The sequence below is a fragment of the Enoplosus armatus genome, chromosome 6 (assembly GCF_043641665.1).
Source record: "Enoplosus armatus isolate fEnoArm2 chromosome 6, fEnoArm2.hap1, whole genome shotgun sequence".
Taxonomy (NCBI): Eukaryota; Metazoa; Chordata; class Actinopteri; order Centrarchiformes; family Enoplosidae; genus Enoplosus; species Enoplosus armatus.
In genome coordinates, this window is record NC_092185.1 from 13,988,143 (window position 1) to 13,997,092 (window position 8,950).

The window sequence follows — 8,950 nt, forward strand, 5'->3', positions numbered from 1 at the left end:
GCTTCCACAACAATCTCCCCACCTCCTACCACCTGACCACCTCTCTCCAGCTCCTCCGCCTCCTCAGTTCATCACCCCATCCCTCACTTTAGAAGTTAACACAGAGGTAACATAACCCTCTACCTTTTTCAGCTGATCACATCTGATCTGTAGTGCAGGGCTAAAAATATCCACACGGCATCCAGCTGCACAGAATCACTGATAAACACACAATGACAAAACAGCTGCACAGACCTGTAGAGTCCAAAGCCTCCTCGATGAGTGGAGGTAAACGCAGTCCATCCATAGCCCCCTGTAGCCGCAGCAAAGAGGGAGAGACAGAGAAAGAGAGTGGGCGAGAGAGGGTCAGAGGCTCCACACGCCCACCTCAGCTGCAGGGAGAGAGAGAGAGAAACACACGGAAAATACTGAGTGCAGCGTCAAGTACTCGCACACACACTCAGGCTTCAATGCATACACACACACACACACACAAACAGGCTGTACCTCTGGAGAATTTGGGTGGATCCGGGGAGCTGAAGGCTGAGCTCTAGAGCGTGGGAGAGATGCCGAGAGGGAAGAGGGGAGGAGCAGAGTGGAGGGAAAGATGCTGTTTTCCAGACGGCAAGCTCCGTCTCCCTGCACAGACCTCCCTCTCTCCCTCTCGCACACACTCTCTCTCTCTCCCTGCCTGGTCTACACTACACACTATTTTTGCTCTCGTCTCTCAACGTCTTGCCTCTTGTCAGTGCCTCTTCTTGCTTCTCCATCTTTATTATGGATATATACCACAGACCTAACCATCATTACACTTACATGGTCTGACTAAGGGAATACACAGAAACAACATATTATATGCACATACACCAAAAATGAGGATTAAAATACAGATAATATCTTTTTGAAAAAGTTTGTAAATGTTTCCAAAAAATCAAGATTCATATGGAAATCTTGGAGTTTCCCTTTGATGTTATGGCAGACCTTAACAGGTCTTAAATAACTGGAGAGCTCAGTCCACCAGTGTGAAAGAGTTGGCAAAATAGCAATGCATTTAGCTGCCAGGTGATAAATCTAAATATATTTTATCATGTAAATTCCAACTGTCTTTTGTAGTTCCTAATAAACAAAGTCAAGGATTTGAATATATGTCAAGACGAGTGCACAGAGACAAAGTAAGTATGCAAACTACTACTAGTAGTAGTGTGCAAACTACGTCTTACGGCTACTTACAGCCTTCATCATTCATCTGTGCTTTCCTGCACACACACATGCTTCCTCAAACCCTCGTGTACGTTCGGCCTTGGCCCCTAAACCAAATGAATTTACCTATAATGAGATCCAGACAGGCTGTTGCAGTGGAGGCTGACAGCTACAGCAGCAGATTACTGATCATTTCCCCTCCATTGTTCATTTCCTCCCCTCCTCTTGCTGACTCGCTTTCTCTCTCTGTTAACTGCTAACGAACAGTGGCTCTTATGCTATAAACAGCATCTGACCCCCCATTCTCATCACTACCCTTCAAACACATACACACATCTCTTTCTCTCTCCGTCTGTCTCTCACCTCTTTCTCTCTCTCTCTTTCTCTCCGTTTCAGCTCCTATCACATCTGGCAACTTCTGTGCAGCACATGAGGAGCCAGAAAAGTGAAGTGTGCTGGGAAACAGTCTGAAAATATGTCAGCGTAGAGAGAGAGAGAGAGAGAGAGAGGAAAGGAGGGCCAGGCTTAAATGTTCGCTGGCCCAGTAGGAGGATATTCCTATCACAGCACTGTCAGAGAGCAGGAAGTGCTTTGCAGACATACACACACACACACACACACACACACACACACACACACACACACAAGATAGTCACACATATATGAAACCTGCCGACATCTGAAAGAGGAAATGTAAAAAGCAAAACGAGAAGTTTGTGAAACGGAAATAGAAAGAGGCAGAAAGTCTGTGTCTGAGTCTCCACATGTGCTTGTTTGTACCTGTGATAAACAGCAAGTGATTTCTCAGAGACAGATAACAACAATACGTTATAACGATAAAAGGTACCAGATTGAAAAGATTGATGCCTGCTTATAAGCACTTCCTTCAATGTGGCTCTGTGCAGCTTTCCTCAGGCAGCCAGCTGCAATCCCCGACAAGGAGACTGAACATGGAGGCATCTTTCAACTTGATGTCATCCCACAGTCTCCTTACCACATACAACAACAGCCCCCCCACACAGACACACACACTGAAAGGGAGAGCTGCGGAGTGGAGAAAGTTGGCTGACAAGGTGTTGATAATGAGCTGACAATGTCTGGCTTCAATCCACCCGTGTCACTCTAGTGTGGCAGGAGCCTGGGTGCAGAGCAGAGTGGGCACAGAAGGAATGCAGATACCATCAAACCATGGTCAAACAGCAAAATAATTCTCATTGTTTGTTTGAAACCGCTTGCTGAACCAGATGGGCTGGATGCAAGTTCCTCGGGACAGCTCACAAAGACTCAGCTATAAAGCTATTTGCCAAAGTACATTAAGATGATTGTTAAATGCTGTGCTTTTGGAAGATACACTCTCCAATTTCTCTTTACGGGCAATCCCCACCCATACGACAGCTATACCTAAAAAAACATAACAATAAAAAGGAAAATCAAACTACAAAAAGTATCTAGAAGAAGCCATTCAACCAAGGTGGGAATAAGAGTGTGTTAGAGATGAGCTGTTGTTACAGAGAGCTGTCCCACAGAGTGTGAGGTCATACGCAGGGAATCTGTCCTTTCCACTTATACTGAGGTCTTTGTTTTGTCCAGATTCAACAAGTCATATGCAGGGCGCCCACAGCTACAGTATAGACCTCAGGAATGTGAGCCTGTAATTGACGTGTAACACACACAGAGACACAAACACACAAAGGGCCAACAGTTTCTTAAAGTATTTGCAATCTGTGGTTTTACATTCAACATCCTCCATTCGAGTAATGTGGAGTGGAATTATAGGGAGTGTTTGAAAACGGATTTACACAAAAATGTGCATCATGAATATGATTATGTGTGGAAGTCATGCAATGTCTGATTTTCTTTTAGCCATGGCTCTAGGGATGGCAATGTCAGTCCGTCTCAAAGCTCAAAAGCAAAAACACAAAGCAAGACAGAAACATAGCAACTAGGACAAACTGACAAAGGAGCTGGGACGGTACATGTAGAGAGTAGCTGATAAGGGAATGAGATGCAGGTGGGCGGGAAGGCCCGGCAATTGCAGAGCAGACGAGGGAAGTGAGAACAGGTGTGAAGATGGTGGAGCAGTCAGGTGATGGGGAAAGGAGGGAAAGTCTCAGGGCACCTGGTGGATGGAAGAAAATGGCAATGAAGGGCCTGGGGAAATAGAAATGTGATTGGAGAGGAAGGACAAGGAGACTTAACTTATATATTTTTAGACAAAACTTATGACATTCCCATCAGCCTCAGCTGTTCCTTGTGGTTAGTGTTAAATAGCAAATGTTAGCATGCTGACGTTAACATTTACCTCAAGGCATTGCTGCGCCTAAGTGCCTCCTCACAGAGCAGCTAGCGTGGCTGCAGACTGTTGTTTGTTACTTTTTTAGAATAATATAAAAAGGCAACATCTGCAGTCTCTGGGCAGGTTGATGTTGAGGATTAAAGAAAAAAACAACCAAGACAAAAAGCAAACAAACAACATCAACAGACATGCAGTACAATCAAAGCTGGTTTGCCAACAGGGACAATGCCTCACATTTTACCACTTGGGGGCAACTGAACAACCTGTAAACACAACATTGACATTACCTTAAAAAGGTGAAAAGGTGAAAATGCTACTTATCAGCAGACACAGAGCAATATTGGGATTCATTTGGAGTTGTGTTTGTGGCCACTGGATGAATGAAAGTCTAATATCCACTCTATTTTTAGCTCTATTTTGGTCTCCATCAACTCCTACATGAAATATTAACTGTTAAATAGCTAGTTGCTAACTTTGTCTGTCTGCTGTTTGGAGCTGAGAAGGAAGTGTGCAGTAGGTAAAACAATGACTTCATTATTATTATTATTATCATTATTATCTCATCCTAAAGCTTCTTGTAGAGGAGTGATATTGTGTTTACATGGTGCAAAGTCTTAAATGAAAATGAGAGCAAAACTGGGGCAGGTAGTACTTGGGTCTCCAGGTGAAATATAATGTTCCCATGTGTAGTCTGCAGTGTGCTTTTAATAAGAATTGGAGGTGACGGATCACATGCACAGAGAGCAGGAGGAACAGATGGTCCAAGGGGATCCAAAAGCTCATTTCTGTATCAAGGCCCCATAGTGCGAGTAGAATACAGGGTAAAAGAAAAGAGCCTTTAACACAGACACATACAAACCAATATCAGACATCACATATAGCATGCAGTCTTTAAGTAGACTTCATAGACATTGATGGACAGAGCAAAATTAAAATATTATCAAGTATCATGTGGGCAAATTTTCCACGCTCAAACAAAAGTACCATATGTTGTTAAATCTCTAAAATTGTCCCTAATGATTCTAACAGTTAACTGCTTGTCCAGTGGCTGTGGTAAAATAGCATACATAATTTGCTTGTGGATCCACCAGAAGGATAAACAGGCTGTATAATTACTCTCCAGTGTCAGTGTATCATTGTCACTGTCAGCTGGCCATGTAATGGAACCTCAGCGCTGTAAAAGACAGTGATTCACCCCACAATCCATTTTACAACACTGGGCTGCCAGCCTTTAACTCCAAGCATCACTGTGGTGCTCTACAGTTGCCTAGCAACTAAAAGAAATTGGAGGTGCCTTTGAATTAGGAAATTTTAAGAGGTGATTTATATGAAGACCTTGATGATAAATGTCTCCATAAATCTGAAAATTTTCTACCGGCTATTTCTATGTATTTGTCATTGGAAGTTTCTAATTCTGGTCACAGACACTGCAGCGTAGGAGCTGCAGAGCTTGTGCCTGCTGAGGTTTGAGACTGCTGGCTCTTTGCTAGATGCAGGATGCATTTTTATGTTATAGTGCAAAAGCAGAGGAAGGGAACATGGCCCTGTTTCCATGACACCATAAACAGGAAATGGGAAGGGGCCAGTGCTGCCAGAGGAGTCTAAATCAGTGTGGAAGTTGCCTGAGAGGTCAGAACTTTCCCATAATATGAGTTCACGCAGAGTGACTGAAACACACAAACCCACTCACTCACACATGTATTTATAAACAAACAACTAAAATTCACAAAATTTAGACCAGCCATGCTTAAAGCTAATTTGATCTACACACTTCCCACTCTCTGCTTTGTCTTCCTGGGAGTGAAAAAAACGTGTCCCTCTCACTCCCCCTCAGTAGGAGGGAGCAGGAGTGAAGCTGCACCGGTCCTTTTGGTGGCCTCCTCCATGCAGGTCCCATGCCCTACGGTCACCATGCCAACCTGTGTGAGGAGGAGGCTTAGCTGTGGGCCCAAAGAGACTTGATGAGGTCCTGGGATAATTAGCAGCTCATTATGGAGCCCAGTGAATAGGCCAACGAGCTCCAGGAGCCACAAGGGAGAGCGCAATGGAAAACACACAGGATCAGAGCACACATCAAAGGGAAACGCTCACTTTTTAGATCACATAATATAAAGGAGAGAGAGATTGGGAAAGAAAATATTGCTCTCCATTCACACCTACAAATATAGCTCATAATCCCCGTTTTTAAGCCTCTGTGTTTGTTTGTGTGTGTGTTTGTGTGTGGGGGGTGGGTGGGTGGCTGTGTGCATGTGTGTGTGTGTGTGTTAGTCAGGATCTCTGCGTCACACCAATCTGAGTTTTTTTTTTTCTCCCCTGGAGGCCTTATTTGCTCCACAAATGCATGAAGCACAACCAGTCCTCCTACACACATGCGCACACATAGACATCTGCACACAACTCACACTTAAACGTAAGCTCTCATAAAGTGCAGGAACACTGTGTGAGTCCCAGAGATCCCCAGTTAAGCTATCTGTCTTTCATCCCCACTCCCGTACCTCACCATGTGCCTGTGCCTCTGTTTTGCAGGCAGGCACTAGTCACGCAGACTAAACCGCACACACCGCTGTGCCAGGTGACCCATATCGCAGTGCGGCTGAATTTAACCGTGCATGAGCATCATTTTGTGTGTATATGTGTGTGTTTGTGTCTGGGCCTCCTGCTCCCTGACAGTGATATGCAGCAGTAACAGTTGATGCTGTTGTATTGTTGTGTAAATGCTGTTTGTTATCTGTTATTTGAAGGTGATATTTTACACGTAGTTATGTGTCATTATTTATCATTGTGGCTGTGTAATGTTGTTGGAACTGTTGCTATTGTATATTGTACCAACTTGACTGAGTGATCATTAAAGTGACTGTAATTGAATCCGTCTCTCTCTGTGATCATCAGCGTCCTGGGACCAAAATGCACCCTGATGGGAACCACACCAGTCACACTTACAGACAAGTATCAGCCTACAGAGGGCATTCCTCTTCACAGCATGGGATACAGTATGACCCAGATTTGATGTTAATGGAAATATACAGAAATGATGCCGCAATGAAGGTATGCACTCTCGATAACTGAATAAATGTGTGGAAAAACTGTATGTTTCATCTGTTTCAACCGGACTGTTTCAATGTCCTTTTTCTTACAACAGCAGAGGGCGCTACTCTTCCACATTGCTTGTGACATAACTGCTGCAGGAGAGTGTTGCCTGTCTTGAGTGATTTCTTCATGTTTGTGTGAAGTGGTGGCATTGATTTTGACAGAACGGAAATTATTAATTTGGATATAAAACACGCATAAAATCTGGTTGGTACCATTAAGGCTGTGTAAGATGCTGCAGCCTGCCAATGTGTTTTCTGGATCTCAGTTGTGTCAACAGTGCAGCACCTACACCCCCTAGTGGCAGTGAAGGAGAGAGTATTTAGGAGTAAGAGAGCAGCAAATATTTATGGTATTCATAGTAATTGAGTGAAACTGTATGTCATTAATTTTTTCTAAAGGTATAATGTCCCAAAGGAAAATAAAGAAGATAATGACAAAGAAATCAGCAGTTTTGATAAATGAAGATTGTACTCAATGTCCTCTGCGATTATAAATAGGTTACGTTCAAGACTTTCAGTGAGTTAAACTTCCATCTCAAGTTCCTTTTTTACACCAATGTCACACGGTGAAGTAATCTCTGATGACCGTTGTCCACACTACTGAGACTTCTCAATACCTGAATGTGTAAGAAAAACCCAATCATATGACAAATACCAAACAACTCACGTCACGTTGATTAAAAAGGCTTGTTTAATTTAACAGAAAATTGTCAGACAAAAGGCACGTAATGCATTAAAATACAAATGATTGATCACATAGTGCACCAGAGATGAAAACAGAATGTAAACCAGATCTGTAGGTAAAACGTCCTCCAATATGTCAAAACGAGAACAAAAAAGTATGATACAGTCAGTAGAACGACAGAGAGACAACAACAAACATCAAAATAACCATGCTATTATGGCAGACAAACATTAAAAAGTGGTCCGTAGCTTCATGTGAGATTCTCATAGGCAATGTTCGTAAGACAAACATGAAATAATACATTAGTCAGTCCAAAAAAATAGGCTCGTAGTTCATCATTTAGAGGCTGTATTGTGCTCCTCTGTCATCACTGGGGTACTGAAGGCTGTTTCTTAAAAAAAAGGAATTGCATTTTTCCTTGGAAAAGGCCTGGTATCACAGTATAAGCTTCTCAATCACATTATTCGTAAAAGACAAACATCAGACCCATAAGACATAAAGAGAGCCAAGTGACTCTGTTGTTGTGTTGTTTGGGTGTGCGCACGTGTGCCTGCACTGAAGAGCTGGCGTGTGTTGATATTAGCACGCAACCAGCACGGTAATGCAGTGGGATTGATTTTTGGCCCATGAGAGAGGAGACAGCTGGTCTTATGAGAGCCCAGCAGTGTCTTCAGTGGTTATGGATCTCTCATGCCAACATTAATGACACTTCCTCACCCAACCCACCCCAGCACCCGGTCACTGTAAAACATTGACGTAAAATTTTCAATCCTAAAAGAAACATTTTAAAAACAGTGCTCTTAGAAATCAAATATATTGCACTTTAAACATCAGTAACAGTAAACAGAAAAACTTTAAGAGATGACCGACCACACAGGGCAGACAAGGCAATAAGGACTAAAGAAAATAAACACATAAAAGATGTCCATTGCCTCTGTGCTGTAGTCTGTAGATTCTTCATTTAAAGAAATAGTTCAACATTTGGGGAAATATGATTAATTTTTTTGAGAGTTAGATTAGAAGATTGACACCACTCTCATGCCTGTATGCTAAATTTGAAGCCACAACCACTAACCACTAAGCTTAGCTTAGCATAAAGACTCAAAACAGGGGGAAACGGCTAGCCTGTCTCTGTGCAAATGTAACAAAATCCGCCTAACAGCACCTTTAGCGTTTCATAGCTGTGGCCAACAAGATACCAAGCTTGAGGTTTTGTCTGTGTGTGCATGTGCATGCTTGCAACAGTTTGAGAGATGTTACAGAGCTGAAACAAAATGAGAAAGAATAATCATTTTCCAAATGTTACCTCATCTATTGATCATTATATGATTATTTCCCCCAAAACTGAGGGAAAGAGTCCCAAGTCGCTGCATTGTAGTGATAATGCACTTCTCTTCACCCTGACTACTTATGCCTTGTGATGACTTCATAGCAATTCTTGGGGAAGTAACAAAATTTACGGTTATATAAATATTATTTTAAAGGTTAAATGGAAATTGTTAGCAACACACATTCAAGTTCTAGACAAGAAGAAAAAAATCACCAAAATGTAATTTCAGTCTGAGTTAAAAAAAACAGTGACCTCTGTAAATGCATGGCGATCGTGTCTTCTGACGATTGTACAACCAATCTTCTTAGACAGTCCTATCCTCATAACTGACATGCTACTGCGATGTTGTTTAAAGTGTGCACTCTTCACTA